Genomic DNA, 17,853 nt, shown 5'->3' with positions numbered 1-17,853 from the left:
AGTGGAAAAGTGTCCTCTGGTCCGACAAATCAAAATTTGAAATTCTTTTTGGAAATCATGGACACTGTGTCCTCTGAGCTAAAGACCCCTCAGCTTGTTATCAGCATACAGTCCAAAGCCAGTATTCATGATGGTATAGGGGTGCATTGGTGCACATGGCATGGGTGACTTTCACATCTGTGAAGGCACCATTAATGCTGAATGATATATACAGGTTTTGGCAACATATGCTGCCATGCAGATGACATCTTTTCAGGGAAGGCCTTGCATATTTCAGCAAGACAATGCCAAACCACATTCTGCATGCATTACAACAGCATTGCTCCATATTAAAAGAGTCTGGGTGCTGAACTGGCCTGCCTGAAGTCCAGATCTGTCACCCACTGAAAACTGAAAACACCCACATTATGAAATGAAAAATTCGAGACCCTGAACTGTTGAGCACCTGAAATCCTATATCAAGCAAGAATGGGAAACATTTCTCTTTCAAAACTACAGCAGTTGATCTCCTCAGTTCCCAAACACTTACAGAGTGTTGTTAAAAGAAGAAATGATGAAACGCAGTGGCAAACATGCCCCCGTCCCAACTTTTTTGGAATGTCTTGTTGGCATCGAATTCAAAATGGGCATATATTTTTCAAAAAAACAATAACATTCCTCAGTTTCAACATTTGATATGTTGTCTTTGTAGTATAGTTTACATGATTTGCATATTATTGCATTCTATTTTTATTTACTTTCTGCACAGCATCCCAAATGGGGTTGTATGTATACACAACAGTTATGATAAAGAAGCTAGTAAAAACAATCTTCAGGATGGAAATTTTTAGCTCAGTTGCTGTTAGAATAGAAGGTGACAAAAAGCTTATTAAACCTGAACCTGTGTAATCTGTGTTCTGTTTTATCTTGCTAATGTTTTGTCCCATTCTCTTATGCATGTCATTGAGTCTTATACCCTTATACCTGTAATCCAATACATGGTCTTATGCTATAACTCTTGTCCTCACCCTGTTATCACTCTTGAATGACAGAGACAGAGTGGTGTTGAAGGGTGTGTCTATGAATTTTGAGAACATACTATGAGGCCATAAATGGTAACTACTCTGGTCTGGGTTTTCCAAAACAGTCTTAGCAGATGTTTCCTAAATGGTAGAGAGAGCATCACATAGAATAGTCTCTTTACAAATAAAGATAATTTTGGAAAAAATGAGCCCTGACCAATATAAAAACAAAGTGCAATTTATTGCACTGGTTCATATCGAGATTATGTTCATGTAAGTTATATTTTTAAAAGCTGTCCATGAAAATGCATGTCTCTGTAAGTATTTTCTGCTTTTGATATGATATGGTAAACCTGGTAAACCTTACTCGTATTATCATTGCTCATTTGTGCTTTTATTTGACATACAATGACATTCTAAGTGCTTTGGTCTTGCCTGTTAATCCAGGCTTGTGTGTAAAAAACAGGAGCAAAGCGAGAGCACCAGCCCATGATTCATCATGCAGGACTCTATGCCAGGCTAGCCAGTAACCACACATTGACCATGGCACACCATCACTGCCCTCAGCCACAACTCTGGCGTAGGTGGAGTAACAATGCACCAACGCACTCAGCTCTGACGCATGGCCTGATATGATAACCACTCATGCCCCTCTTATGGGTATTACTGTACTCCCACTTACAGTTCTCTGTGTTGTGCTGGGCAGTCTCATATACTACATAGGCAAGCCAGAAGAGGGAATGGAATTTTTGACTAATTATGGTCAAGGATTTTGTAAATAATAAAATAATGCTATATTGAGAAATGAAAGAAGGGAATGGGCAAAGACAAAAGAGGCTACCCCGATAGCTTGCTGGTAAATGAATTAAACCCTTAACTGCAGGCTTATGATTCAGTAGCTACTATAAAATACAAAATTAACTGCACATTTTAATAATCGGTTTGTTGCTGAATTGAACACACTGGAAATAAAAACAATAGTAACTATGTAATCAGCTCCACTTACTATATAGGTGCACTTTGTAGTTCTACAATTACAGACTGTAGTCCATCTGTTTCTCTGCATACTTTGTTAGCCCCCTTTTACCCTGTTCTTCAGTGGTCAGGACCCCCATGGACCCTCACAGAGCAGGTACTATTTGGGTGGTGGATCATTCTGCACCTATATAGTAAGTGGAGCAGATAAAATGGACAATGAGCATAGAGACAAGGAGATGGTCATAATGTTATGGCTGATCAGTGTGTGTATATATATATATATATATATATATATATATATTGCAGATTACACATACATTATAAAAATAGAGTGATTTCTAGCAGAATTACATTAACATCACATTTGCACAACAAAAACAATTATTTTAGAAGGAGAAAATGCAACAGTATTTTAATTATTTTATTTGCCCCCTGTTTAATATTTGCAGACAGACATAAACTCGCTTCGCCATTCTCTGTTGTCTCTGTGGTTGGCATAGCATTAGTCAAGCTGATTGGCTGGTTGTGTAGCAGCAACTTGTAGCAAATAGCAAAGGAGTTTGTCCTCTGCTTCTTCACATATTTCCAAATGCAGCTTCAGATAAGATATGCAATATTTTGCTGTTTGACAAAAGAATTAAAAAAAAAACAAACAAACAAATAAATAAATGCTTCAGCTCCTATGAGTCCTCTGTAACAGTGATGCCAGAGCTGTTTTGAAGAATGACAATGTCTGGTGGCATTGTTTAATGAAAGGCCTCCTGGTAGGGAAACTGAAAAAATATATACATTCTATATACTAAGTTCTTTAACTTTTAACTAAACTAAGAAACCAAAAACTGAATAAACTAGTGTCCTGAGTTTGAGTTAATTCAAAGATTCAGTGTATTAAACTGACATATAATTTTAAGTTGAGCTGTCTTTCCATTTTTTTACAGTGAATTTTTTTTCTGTTTCATGGCTCAAATATGCTTTGTGTCCGGTGCGCTTAGTTTCGATAGACGATTTTGTTTCCTTCTTTGTCTTTTCAAATATGTCTTGTTTAAATTTGTTTTAAATTGCCTTTATTTAGTATTTAAGACTTAGTAATGACTAATGTAATGACTAAGTAATCTGAAACTAAATAAAAGTAATCAGAGGTTCCACTTTATTTGTATAATCTCTTCAAATTATTGTCAAACTTTCTTGTGAAACTCAATTTATTCTCAACAGTGTTATGGGTAAGGTTAGGATTAGAGTCAAAGTTAGGTTTAGAGAATGTCTAAGTGACTTTAAAAGATATTTAGTTAACTGTAACGTAAAGGTAAGAATCTACAAAGAATCTATTGTAGACTATTCAAGTTGAGTGTTACCTAATCAGATTAGGTTGCTTTAATTTAGTAACCTGAATTAAGTCACAGTCTGCATTTTTTACAGGTATCTTGGTCTTTATTTAGATAGTCCTCAATAGATTATCTATAGATGTTCAACTTATTAACAAACTACCTCTTCAAAGTCAGTTGATTCTCAACAGTGTTAATTAAGGTTAGGGTTAGAATTAGTACCAGGGTTGGGTTTAGGACCAGGGAGAGGGTTAGATTTAGGTTTTGGGTTGAGGTTAAGGTTGGGGTTAGGATAAGGGTTAAGGGTTTAGGCTGAGGGTAAATTAAAGTAAATGTAATAGTTATAATGTAATAGCATAATGTATGTTAAATGCAAGATAAGCATCTACCAAGCATTTACAGTGAGCTGTCCAAATAAAGTGTTACCGGTATCTTTATGAGTACTCTTTACCGAAATCATTTTTTAAGGTAACCCTCCCAACCCTGACTGCTAAGATTAATTTAGGAATAGCTATGACTGAATCATTCCATACTTCCTTTATTTTATTAGTCAGAGACACATTCCACATTGATTACAAAAATAATACCACTCAGGTTCTTTCCCTTCATTCAGTCACACACACCCACTCACACTTCCTACCGCACGTTGTCATGCGCGCCATCGTTGGTTGGGCACATCTGGGTGATGTGAGTATTTCACAGCTGTTCTGCAGTCACACCAAACTGCCAGTCCAGCATAGGCGAAAATGCCCACTGGCAAACGGCCACCCATGGCTGACTCAGCATTCAGGGCCAGGGACACTGCTCACATGGAAGCCAGACATTCAGCTCAGTCTTATAATAACACAATGATATAATAAATCAATGATAAAACCTTTCCCTAAACCTAACACTCATTCTAACCCTAATATTAACCTCAAACCACAACCTAACCCCAACCCTGTTCTTAATTTAACCAGATAATATTATTTGAGCATTTGTTGAGCATTGCCATGAAAACAAAGAACCTTGTTTGAAATTAATATAGATACTACAAAAGCCTTTCAGAATGATTACTCTATATTATACTAAGCCGTGTATTATAAATAAGCAATGTAATGTTTGCAGTTTGAATATGTGTGTAGTGAGTTATATTCCAGGAGCAGAAGCTAAAAGTCAGACTGCTTCTCTGCTCCAAAGAATGATGAATATAAATTGTTAACTAACCTGAATTGTACATAATTTCTCTACATAACAGCTGGCTTTAACTTTTTAGCTTCAGTTTTTGTACACTTGAAATCATATTTTATTATATTAAGGTGTTTTTAGAACTTTTAGAACTGTATAGTAACATTACTTTCAATATATGTGAAACATAATATAGTATATTTTACAGTGTCTTGCAGCCTTGAACTTAATACTGAGTGTCCCTGCAGGACAGTACTCCTGCACACATACAAGTGTGTATGTGTGTGTGTGTGTGTGTGTGTGTGTGTGTGTGTGTGTGTGTGTGTGTGTGTAGCATTCTATTGGATGACTCACTCTTTCCATAGCTGGCGATGCTCCAGAAGGGGTTTAAAACATGGAGCTGCTGACCCACCACAACTACCTGTAGTACCACTGACCAACCTGTAGGAGGTGGGATCATAACCTCTACCACACACTGAAGAGGAAAGAATGAAGGCAGCTGTTGCTACCTAAATTCTGTAATCATGGGGAATATGTAAATGTGTCAGTTCTTGTTTTAACTTCTCAGCAAAATTATTAAAACATTTACCCGAATCAGTAGGATCTGAGGAACTTCCACATCGCAGTGTTACTTCTCTCCAGAATTGGAGCCAAAACATACTGTACTAGCACCTGTTGTGTTGTTAACACAGCACTCATTGGCATGCAGTTTGCACTCTTATACATCAACGAACCCTAGAAAATAAAATTTCCTTTTGATTGAGAGCCAAAAATATGTAATCTCTGCACTGAGACTGAACTTTCTAGTAAACATTTCCTCTTGAAGCCTGCATGGAAAGACCCATGCTTTTGTTCTGGCATCATGGGTCAAGTGTGGCAAAGGAAATCCTCAACGTGTGTCAGGAAACGCATTCAATTCTCCTAGACCTGCAGGTTCAGAGGTCAAGGCCAGAGAGAAAGGGTGTGGTTGAGGTATCTTTCATATAAACATCATAATTAGTAAACTAGCCAAGCCTTCTTACATTGATTGCTTGGTAAAGCATGCCAGTATATTGTCTCTGTGCTGGTATGGTGAATTCTATTGCATGTATTTGATTGTTTTTAAACTAACTTTGAGTGTTTGAAAGGTTCATTTCAACCTCTAACTGGAAGGATTGCTACATATATAATTTGCACTGAAGCTACAAAACTGAAACAGCTAACAGGTAATGACATAGACACTCTGATGCAGTCTCTGATACCGAATGATCTGGCATCTAAAATAGCTAAAATGATGTCACATAGCTAAAAACATTAGTAGAAGCCTTAAAACATGAATTTTGTCTATATGCATTTGGTGGGGCTGGGGCTCAGGGACAAAAATGTCAACACGAACATGAATAAAACATAATTTAATTTCATGTTAAAACAAAACCTAGTGTTGAAAGGTTTTCCAAAGGCAGCCAAAAGTACTAACGTTTCCATTTGAACACCAGTCACCAGCATGCAAAGCTGCGGTTACTGAGGAGAACCACAGCTGGTCGTTACTACACCAAAGGGGGCGCTAATGAGCAGCGAATCTTGTACAACCAAAACCAATCTAGGAGCAACTTCTCATTGAAACTGATCTTGAAAAAAGGTGGCAGCAATAAAAAAAGTTATTGCACACATCAACCAAGTGGGCACATATACTGTCTGAGGGCAAAGTGGCAAGATTTGTGCACATGGCTGCTTTTGTCCCTTCATAACAGTAAGTGTGATACATTGTCAGAGACCACATATGCATGTCATTTTCTGATCACAACTCAATGACTTTTACTTTAGTTATAACCATTACTTGTCAGATACATTAGCCTTATAGCATGTGTGGTTTTAAAAGGGGTGGCCAGAGTGGCCAAGGCTCTCCCTGAAATCTGATTGGCCAAAATTTCTGCCAAGTCATGGGCTTCCACCTCACTGCGGGGTGGGCGTTTGCACCTTTAACAGGAGAGGCAGAACACCTCTCCTCACAAAACCCACTCTCCCCCCGCCACCCCTCACACATTCACACTGTATGTCTCTTCTGTACTGCTTCGCCTTGAAGGGGAGAGTAAATTGGCAATTGGAGGATCAACTGCCTCTGTCTCTACCCACCACCCCACCCCCTCTGGCTGCACTTTTGTACTGCCACCCTGCTGAAACTCCATGACACTTCTTTACCACCGCTGGTAAAATTTTCTAGACCTGCCGCTGCTTCATAGCTCCAGTGCAAACCTAAAGAAACAAACTTTAGAAACCAAAGGCGTCTTGGGTCTTTAGAGTTTAATAGGTTAAAAGGTTCGTTCAACCGTCACACTAACTGGAAAGATTCCTTAAGACTGGATTGCTAGCACACCTACATCAGAGAATACCAGCAAACAATGAGCAGTGGCCTTATGCAGTCGTGAGTGGCCAAAGTGTGTTAGCTGGGAGCAGGCTGGTTGCTCTGTGGCCTGCTGCATTGTGAGTGGGAGTCTGGCCAGGCTTGGCGGCTGCTCAGTCCCCCCCGCTCAGCCGTGCCTCTGCTGGAATGTGATGACTGGCACTGCGAACAGAGCCCTGTATTCATCCTCAGCGAGACCAGGCTTTGGCCTGCTCTTCTGCTGCCAGACTCACGGCTGCTGGCCATGTGCTCTCCAGAGACTCTGTACTGTGCCTCCTCTCCCCTGATAGTCCTGTTTTATGGAAAGGAAGATTTAGCCTACTGAAAAAAATTACAAAATTTATAAATGTGTTGTACTTTAAAGTGACAGTTTTGCAACAAATTTAAACAGTTACACCACCCAATTGAAGCTAATCAGTCAAGAAACATCTAGTGTCTGAAGTTTGCTTCTTTAGTTTTCCAGTAATGTAGCTTACCAGTGATGGTAGCTTATAGATATCAGTTAGCATTATGGAAAACTGCATGTCTAAATAATCACACATTTGCCTAAAACCAAGTTCAATAATGTTAAATAATCTCAAGTAATTTCTGACCCTGTATAAAATAGAAGAAAGTGTATTGAATAGCTAAAATACTGGTAGGAGTCATTTTGAAGCTTGAATTTTGTCCATCTTTATGTCCATTTTGTAGATAGTAGTATACAGTGAGGGAAAACAAACATTCGGACACCTTAGTTGTTATTTAATACACTTCCAATGCACACATCTACTTCAGATTTACACAAATAATGTATCTGACTTTGCACTTGCAGACATTAACACATTATTTCAGCTCATCATGTTTGAAGAAAGAAAGATTGTGCAGATAAAGCCAAGAACACCAAACCTACAGTGAAGTACGGAGGTGGGAGCATCATGATACGGGGCTGCTTCTTTGAAAACAGAACTGGGACATGTAATGAATCTGAATAAATCTGAATCTGGGGAGAAGATGGACATTTCAACAATGACCCCATACATGCAGCAAAAAAAAACTCAAGATTGTTTTTTTAAAAGATGAAGGAGCTTGCAGGGCCAAGCCAAACCGCTGTCTTGAATCCTATTGTAAAGTTTATGGAGGATTTTGAAATGCTAAAACCATTGGAGGCACCCTCATGATGTTGAGGAACTAAGGATGGTTTGCCAATAGGAATAGGCAAAAACTGAACCACAAACCTGCAAAAAGCTAATTAGTGTAAACATCTCGAAGCTGTAATTGCCAGCGACAGCTTTACAACAAAGCACTGATGTTAGTCATTTGTAGTAAATACTCTTTTTTCTTTAAACATTTAAACATATCTTTGTTTATGCTTATAAAACATACATTTTTATTTATATACAAAATACATTTTGTCATGTGAATATAGGCACTAGTAGCATATTAAATAACAAAAAACAAGAGTCCCGATGCTTGTTTCCCCTCACTGTTTAGCACATAGTAATGCTGCATCTTTCAACAGGCTGCACTTTGTGTGCTGAATGAATATGAAGAATTGTTAATCAGTAATTACAACTCATCAGTTGGGTTGATTCTGACTCATATATTGCCACTCTGGTATATATTCTGGCCAGTTCATGGGAAAGGGGGAACAAGTACATATGAGCAAATGGAAACATGATTGTAAGTAGAAAGAGTGATGTTCCATTGTTCCTCCCTCTATCATTACTAATCACGTTAGACCAGTCACTCCACCTCCTTCATTTACACTGGGGATGCTATTGAGTGATGGTGTTTTCCTGAACAGGAAGGTTAGTAGTTTCTAGTGCATCCTGGAGACATGCTCAGTACTCTAAGTGTGCCAAATGAAAGCCAAACTGTTCACGCCAAACGTTCAGCAACCTGAGCACTATTGCACGTGTGCATTTCTGGATGGCTGCAAGACTCCAGGGTTTAGTGTCCTCACTGGTCTAACACAACTAAATCAGCTTATTTTTTAAAGATCAAGTCATGCATGAGCTAAATTAGAGGAGGGAAGTGTCTAAATCATCCAGTGCTATGGGTTTCCAGGAATTCCATTTAATGCTGCTGCTTTAAAAAGTCCATATCATGGACAACCAAATTGTTTTTGTCAAGTGTTTCCTTTTTCATAATGAACAAGTTTGGTGTAGTATGTAAACACTGTTAAAATTTCAAATAAACACTTTACCCCTGAGTTTATACAGTCACATACAAATGTTTGGGTGCCCCCCAGTCAAATTACGTTTTATTATTATTATTTTTTTTTATGTGAAAATAGGTTTAGACATTGTCTATAAAGAACACACTTCTGCACATTTTAATACACAATTAAAACATAAATGAAATAAATAAATAAATAAATAAATAAATAAATAAATAAATAAATAAACATGTAGCCTGACTCAGGAAATAGAAATTGCAGACTAAAATTTGTAGATTATGTGTTACATTTAACTTCATAAGTTAGATGTGCCAACTTCTTCTCACTTTAAACATGTGATTTGACCCAGGGTGCCCAAACTAAGCTTCAAAAACAGCCCAATTCTACTTGTAATGGATGCAATTTCTCTGCCATGAACACATCTACATATGACCATCCAACCTATAATTACAGCTTAGATGTTCCTGCCAACTTCATAGCCTTGCATCATTATACCATTGCAAAGGACCCAGACATCCAAAAAATTATATTTCCTTCAGTATTCCAGATAATATCAGTCTATAATGATTGAGGCAGGATTCCTTTGCTGAGTAGCTTTGTCTGGGGTAATCTAAAACTCGTAATCGCAACAGGAAGGAATCAAAACACAAGCAGGCTAGAACAATGCAGGGAAAATCTACAATAAACAAACCACAGAAAACGAGACTCAGAACTGCACAGTAATATGGGCAAGACTTCACAAATGTAAGGCCAAACTGAGGGTTATATATGTGAGAGAGTTAATGTGACCAAAACTATCTGCAGATGTGAGTGATGATGAATGAGTGATGAGGGTGGAGCTCTAGCAGGAGTGAGCCAATCCAGGCTGGGCAAATCCAAATGAAGTCCCTCAAGAGGGAGACACTATGATACAGCCTAAATCTGTAAGTTACATAAATTTCACCCTAGGCTGTTTTTGAATGAGACCCAGTACAATATAGCAAGAGGCCATTGACATATATCAGTCTTAAAGACAAGGTCAAGAACGCAGCCATTAAAAGCTATGTCTGAAAAGTGGTTGGCTGGTTCATATCTTTATATTTTTGACTGGTAATTTAATCGATTATTATCAAGTCCAGGGCTGCTCAATCCTGGTCCTGGAGATCCATCACCCTGCAGAGTTCAGATCCAACACAGCTGGTATTCTAACATTCAGATGCCCCTGAAAGCCAGACCTGGACAGGGATAGACTGGCCACTGGGAGGACTGGGACAATTCTAAGTGGGCTGCTATGTGTGTGGGTTGCTGAGACAGAAATAGTATATGGTAAAGGTATATGAAACATATGGAGACTGAGTTTTTAATGTAACAGTATATAAAATAATGGAGACCACACAGGACAGATTGCATATCCTGGGCGAATACTGGAGTTTGCATATCTAGACATGTTTGTGGCCCACTGTATTCTCAGTGTGTGGTCACTAGCCAATCACGCAAATGCAAATCTCCCCAGAACAAAGCATAATGATAACAACTGGGAATGTTAAATCGCTACAGAGAGGTGGGGAAAACCTCCAAATTGTACACAATATCAAAGCTAGGAATGACAAGGCCAAAGTGCAGGAGGGGTAAAGTGGCCAGTTTATTCAGTCTACCTGTACACTAAGGCTACAGATGGCTAGCTTAATGTTAATGTACTGCCACACACTGACAAATTATCTAACTAGCATGCACTCAATTTCTGAGCCATGCAAAAGTATCTTTGAGGTGTTCATGCTTATGTATAGATAAACTTATTGTTGCTCAAAAATATGCATCAAAAATATTGGTTTTGGGGGTCATAGTTGGGGAAACCATGTAGTCAGCTAGTTTAGACAAAGGTCCATGGCCACATTTAGGTCCCAGTCCAGCCCTGCCTCAATCACGTCTAGGACTGGGCACCCCTGATCAAGACTCCAGTTCAGCAGAAATTGAGCTTACCAGTTACTGAACACATATATTCAATGCAAAAAACACAAAAATTACTAAAAAGACAACAAAAACATACATTAAAAAGTGATTAATCTGAACAATAAACCACTTTATAAATTTACAAAAGTCATTGAAAGCCTCTATTGTCTCTACATTGATCTGTTACCATTGATCCCAACACTAGACACTTGTTTGTATGTTTGTTTATGCTCTTTCTGGTGCTTTGCTGTTTAGCTGTATATCACTCTCTTGACACAGTGCATCCATTCAAATGACTCTGCAAATGTAGTGTAGATCAGGCCTGGGATTTCACAGGAAAGAATCTTTTGTTGAATTTAGAGATTAACTTACATTAGATTTGGAGATTTTTGATATCTTATACATTGTAATGTTATTTAAGCCTCAACAATATATGTTATAAATGTGCCAGTTGTAACATGCTCATTCTCAAAGACAGTTGGAGAATGGTAAAGACAAACTATTACTGCTTAAGAAAAAGTCATCTAAATTTTCTAAATGCATGTCTGAATAGAAAATATAAAGTACAAGAAAAATGCAAAGTATAGGCCCTTAAAACTTATGTCACGCAATGCATTTAGTTTCTGTAATCTAGTAAACATGGCACTACATTTCAGTGCTCATGAAGACCTTGATTAGTTACCTCAGATTTCATAGGCATTTAAGGCACAAGGCAAGAGTCAGACATGACAGACAGCAATAGCTCAGTAATCAAATCTGCATGAAGTAAATTAGCATATTGAGCTTATCGTGGCTTATTACAGTTCTTTTGCTGAGTCTGAAAGAGGATACTGTGATTTTGTTTTGTAATTTTCGTCGGTTCCATTCTAGATCTCTTTGATGTATTGCTACGTTTGGCCTTCATAATGAGAACCTCTGCACTGCTCAAAGTCATAAGTGCCCTCTTCATCTCCTTTCAGTGAGGTTTGTTCTAATCTGATCTCTGATCTGAGGCGCCCATTTGGTTCCTCTGTGTAACCTTATATTGTCCTTCTAGGCCTTTCTTCTCCAGACCTGCAGTAAAGAATGCAAAAATAGACCACAGAAGCCTGCACTCTAAAGATGTCATTGGGCTCAATATTTAGAGTTTCCTGGGAGAAAGAAAAAGGCAGCAATGCTTTACTTGAACTCCACTACACACTGTTAGAAATAAAGGTGCTGTGAAGGTACATTTTTTGTTCATCAAGGCACAAACAATGTAACTGTTCCCTCAAAGGTACAACAGTGGTTTTAAGGTCCAATTGTGCACCTTAAATAAGTTTTTCCAGGTGAAAAGTACATATTTTTACCTTTCCATATCCTAATGTTTTAAAACAAAACAATAAAATAAAAAGCCTGGAGACGAGGTGGGCTGTGTGAAGTCAACACAACTTAGAAAATATAATTTTAAAGGATTATGCTACAATAATCCCTGACTAAAGTACTGAGATGTACCCTTGAGGGTCCCACCCCAGTGACGAGAGGTACTGCCCCAGTGACATACCTTTACTTCTGAGAGTGTACAACATCAATATAAGCATACCATAAACATGTTATGGCAGATTTCATATGATGTTCTAAATTGTTATGATAGATAATGTTCAGTAATGCAACAATGTCATGTTACAATTACTGGTAACTGTAATTACAGATGTCATGACAGCTGACAGCATTAAACATTCTGGCAACTGTCATGAAGATTACCAGTAATGGTAACATGACACCGTTACATTATGGAACTAAATCTGCCATGACAACTCATAATACTATATGACATGTTTACATGGTTATGTCAACGTTATGTAGCAAGGTTCAAGAAAGTGTTACCCAAAAGGCTGTGGGCAAAACACTGCCTTGTATTGTGTTCTTGCAATCTAAATAAGATAGCTGGAAGAGAACACACAAAAAAATGACTTCAATTCCATAAGAACTGAAGTAAATATAAAGCATTTTCTTCTAATCAGTTGTAGGGACAACACACTTGAATAATAACTAAATATTTCACCCCAAAAAAGCATGCAGGAATATTTTACTGATCCACACAGGAGATATTGGTACTTTAAGACAACAAAATTTACGAGTCTTACTAATATGCAGTCAATGAATGATCATCAATGTAGAAAGATAGATGTAGAGCAATCCAGTCTGCTTGTTGCACTTTAATTAAATGTGACTTCTGTTTCTGCAGAAGTGCAAATGGGCACAAAATGAGGCTATAATAGTTATAAATGTGGTTATCAAATCTAAATGTCTGAGTGCGCTTGTGTCTAAAAACATCAGATTCACTGGATACTGAGCAAAGTAAATTGACATTTATAAAGACAAACGATTGGACAATTTGAATGAAAAAGTGTGGAGTAACCACAGTTATCAAATATAATTTGTACAAACATTGTACTGAAAAATCATCAAAGCATTTTTCAACCTGCCCCACTGGGTTCCACAGTCATCACATGCACATTTTTATGTACATTTTAGATATTTTTTGAAAGTAATCAAAATTTGTTTGCAAACAAAGTTTGCAAATGTGACGCTGCTAATGATGAAATGCTTCTCTTATGTCCTGTTAAAAGGACCACACATTGAGGAATATATTTAGGAGATTTATTAAAGTTTGGAATGTAACAGGCATGTGTTTGAATGACGCACGATGCAGCTGCATAACTGTGACATTCCATATCCCAATAAGAACGCTGCTCTCGCTCCTGCTCACACTGCAGATTGCAGAGTGTAGAATCTAAAAAAACTCTGTCAAGTTATCTTCATATTAAAGGAAAATGGAAAAAATGTATGCACAATTTTCCTACTACCCTCTAATATCCAAACAGTGGAAATGTCTCTGGAGTCTGGAAGCTTTTTTTAGTTTAGTATGCTAACAAGCACAAGAAGTCAATAGTCACCCAAATCTTTTTTTCCTAAATACACCCCCAAAACTTTTCTCAACCTACTCAAACCACATGGTTACTTTGAGTGCTACATGGTTTTGTGCAAGTTTTATTTGTTTTTATATTTCACGGTAAGTCATACTGTGTTGTAAACCACATCGCCAGTCTGAACAGCCTTAATGAAGTGCAAAACCAAAGAAGCAAACTTCAGGCACCAAACGTGCCTTGGTTAATCAATCCCAGTTGAAGAAAGGGGGTAATTGTGTTGATTAGATTAGATAGTGCATGCAACCATGCAAGGTTACTAAAGTCTAAAACTACATGCTGAATTTTCATAACAAGCTCTGATTATTTTTTGTTGTGGGTCTATACATCAGTCTCAGCAGGGGGTATCTGTCAGTCCCTCGGATTTAATAGCTCAGTTACTCCTCTGGTCAGCTGTGATAGCCACAACATAAAGTATTAATGGATACAGATTCTATTAGAATCTGTTCAAGTTGGTAAGTAGGTCTGGCAGCTGAATCTCCATTCTCTGATCTTTAAGTGCCTCCTTTTTTAAGTGCCTTAGAACACATTCTTTAAGAAAGTGCAATTGGGAGCTGTTCTGCAGCAGAATGTTAAGTCTTCCGTGATAGACACTGTGAACGTGTAAAGTGGGGAAAGTAAACAAAAGACCCTTCCTGACTTTCTACACAGCTCCTCCCAATGTGTTTTTCCTGAGCTTGAATGGTGTTTGGATAGTAAACAGTGTTCCTTCCTCTACGTCCATGTTCAGAGTGCTCATGACTGACAGTTTTGGAGCTGAAGTTTGGCAAAGGATGGAACTTATTAACCCTTTAAACTATCTATCTTCTATCTATCTGAGGCCTCATGTTAAATTAACATTAACAGACTACAGACAAAAAACATTATAACAAGCAACACAGCAACAATAAGTCTAGGGTCCAAGGATTAAACTAATATTGATTGGGAAAAGGAATGAGGTTATGGTGCAATCCATCTCCTCTCAGCTTAAGTAACGGACTGCCACACCCATAACAGGACTGAAATTTGAGGCAAGCCAGTGCTCAAGAGTCAGATTCTCTGTCTCTCACTCTATTTCTTCCCCTCTCTCTCTCTTAGCTCAGATGAAACTCATCCTGCCGAGCCCTCGGATGCCTTTAGCTCCTTGTTGCTTCGATTTGCACTCACGCTAACATCATATGACAGCTCACGGTGCACTCAATATCCACTTGTCATATGCCACTTTCAATCTGACTCTCCTTTTCTTTAAGTGCACAGATTCATTCTCAAAGATCTGAGGCAACAAAGTCAAAAAGTTCACATGCTATTGGAAGAGCTTTCAGACTAATAATCCACTTTCCTTATCTTCATATTTTGGATATTGTGTAACCAAAGGCAAATTCCTTTAATGTGTAAATATTTGGGCAATGAGGCCAAATTCTCATTCTGATTTATTCAAAAATGCCATATACAGTACTGTGCAAATGTCAGAGACCACCCTTCATGCAGATGTTTCTGGCGAGATAAGATGTAACATAATCCACTTGGATAAGAAGGGGGAAGGAAAATAAATGAAAAAATAGATGAGTTCAAAAAGTTATTGAAAAGTATAAAGAAAGTGGGACCTGGTAGACCACTATGCCTGTCACCATCAGAAAAAAACAACACTTAAAGCTTTCATCTTTGAGAGATAGGAGAAAATCAAGCTGCTTCAGATCTGAGAAAATCCACAGGTGTTTCTGTCCATCCTTCCACTGTGAGAAGACAACTCAGCTCTATGGGTCTGAAAGGATGTGTAGCTGTCAAGAAGCCCTTATCAAGGAAAGGAAATGGATAAAAAAAAGTTCAGAACTCAACATTATTGAACATGTTTGGGAAATTCAACCAACTTGAACTTTGAAAGTGTGGAAAAATATTCCTGCAGATTTCTGTGAAAGCAAGTCTCCTGAAAAGAGGAGATGCTGTAATAAAGACAAAGAGTGGAGACAAACAGTAATAAAAAAAAGGTGTTATATTCTGTTGTTGCGTAATTTTCTGTTAAATATATGTTTTCAGAATTTTTTTTTTTCCTGAAAAATGAAAAATTCTTAACAGGAATTGACATAAATGAAGCGTGGTCTCTGACTTGGGCACCTTATTGTATTAGAGAACTTCTCAAGGAAGTTTCAAGATTCCCATTTATTACAGGTTAGATAGATTCAGTTCATCAGAGAGTGTTATAGGTGTTTGTTACATTAGCTGCAAGCTTGCTTTGGCCCCTCACACATCTGTGGTATGTAGCAAAGCACCCAGGCCACTCGAGAGGCGCAAGGCTGCAACATATATAGCCTGCTATAACCTTTCACTCACGTTCTAGGTTGAAGTCTTGTGGGATGTCATAGTAGGTCTTCCTTCTGGAGGACACTGAGGGATAGCACTTGATTGGTTGGCTGTTGTGACTTCACTGAGCAACTATAACTGTGAGAGTGAGACTGGCGAATGTGTTTGGGCTAAGATACCGACTACCACCTCTTAAATATGAGCTTTCTTTGTTTACAATGACTCCAATGGTTATCAATGGCCAGTCCAACAACACAGAGCTATTGATGCAGACTGTCCCAGGAGAAGTGCTTTCTCAGCTATGAGGGATAAACTTTACACCAAAATCACCTGGCATTCTAAGCTGGCAGGAAATTAAAGCACAGAGACACACATCCGCACCTCCCATTCTAATGACTTCTGTCCTCATACACTGACCCTCAGGCTTTTGGCTGGGCAGACTGGAGTTGGCAGGACAGTCAGGCTGTGTTATTTTACATTAGTGAAGCAAGTACTTAGAAACTACTACAGGCCAATGAAAAGAAGAATGAACAGCCACACCTAGTAAACACCACATCTAGTGCACAATTACATAATTAATGCATATGTTGATGTGGTCTATGCAAATAGAAATTGATTTTGGCTCAGATTAAATAGTGAAGAAACAACAATAAAGTAATTTTCATGTCTTCTTAAATATTTTAACCCATATAAGGCTAAAGTTATCATTTTTCTACACATTTGAGTCATAATTCATCATTATTCATGTGTGACTTCACAACTGCATCATAATTACATTGCTGTTACATTCATTTTACATTCAATATTGACAGGTTTGAGTCTGCTTTTTCTACTGTTTTCCACTTTTTATATCAAACAATAAAAAAAAGTTTATAAAGTCCATACTGTCTACTCAACAGTGCACACAATAATTTCCTAAGATTGAAATCAAAATATGGTATGGATTAAGATATTTAAATGTGCATATTTGACAGAATCTCTTGTTTCAGTGAGCGACTAGTGATGAATAATTGAATACAATGTAAGAAGAGGCGTTTGAAGGCATATACACCATAGGAGGACTTAGGAGGGTTAATCTGTGGAGTCAAAGGTTATGGAATAATAACATGATCTGGTTGATAAAATCTCCTCTGAAATAGCTTACTAACTATGTAGCATTAGCTTCATATGCATAGTCCGCTCCCCCTACACACACATACTTCTGCAACCAAAACCAGCCATGTGAATATAAAAAAAAAAAAATTATGCAACCACCAATATGCCAGTTCTCTGAAGGTAAGTCTTTATTTTCTTAAAGCCATCTGAAGAGCTGATGGCGATTAGAAAAAAAGAAAAGGTTCTTCACCCCTTTGTTTGAGTCAAAGGCATGTCATCAGCCTCTTCAGCACCAAAACACACAGCTGATCAGTGTGAAGGATGCATCACCGCACTGGCCGTAACAGGACCTGTGGCTGATTGTGGTGTGTTAAATTGCCCCGTGTGCTCTCTTCCTGCAGGATGAATGATTGATAAGGCCGTGTGAAGCTGTGGGAGAGGTGACTCACTGATTCACGGCTCCAATTTCCCTTCGTTATAGACATGATTATCTACACCAGCAACGGTAGCCACAGCAACTAATGTCATTCTGTTATGGCACGCGGCCTAAAACCTATAATAATAGAGCAGAGATAAACTGATTTGTCCACACATGGGT

General features: G+C 38.1%; 1 protein-coding gene across 5 annotated transcripts in view; it reads left to right on the top strand.

Moving 5' to 3' along the window:
• tekt3 (tektin 3) overlaps nt 1-17,853 on the top strand; it is a 37,943-nt gene that overhangs the window by 5,840 nt on the left and 14,250 nt on the right. Inside the window, exon 1 of one of the 5 annotated variants that reach the window (XM_036572027.1) lies at nt 9,375-9,929. The exons of 3 other annotated variants lie outside the window; for them this stretch is intronic. The gene's annotated coding sequence lies outside the window, so the exon portion shown is untranslated. Of the gene's footprint in view, nt 1-9,374; nt 9,930-11,856; nt 11,899-17,853 lie in introns of those variants that run through there. One more of the 5 variants, XM_036572028.1, reaches the window with a different exon arrangement.

This window comes from Colossoma macropomum, unplaced genomic scaffold, assembly GCF_904425465.1.
Source record: "Colossoma macropomum unplaced genomic scaffold, Colossoma_macropomum, whole genome shotgun sequence".
NCBI lineage: Eukaryota > Metazoa > Chordata > Actinopteri > Characiformes > Serrasalmidae > Colossoma > Colossoma macropomum.
The sequence above is the reverse complement of the archived record's forward strand: the minus strand, read 5'-3'. Positions and strand labels throughout refer to the sequence as shown.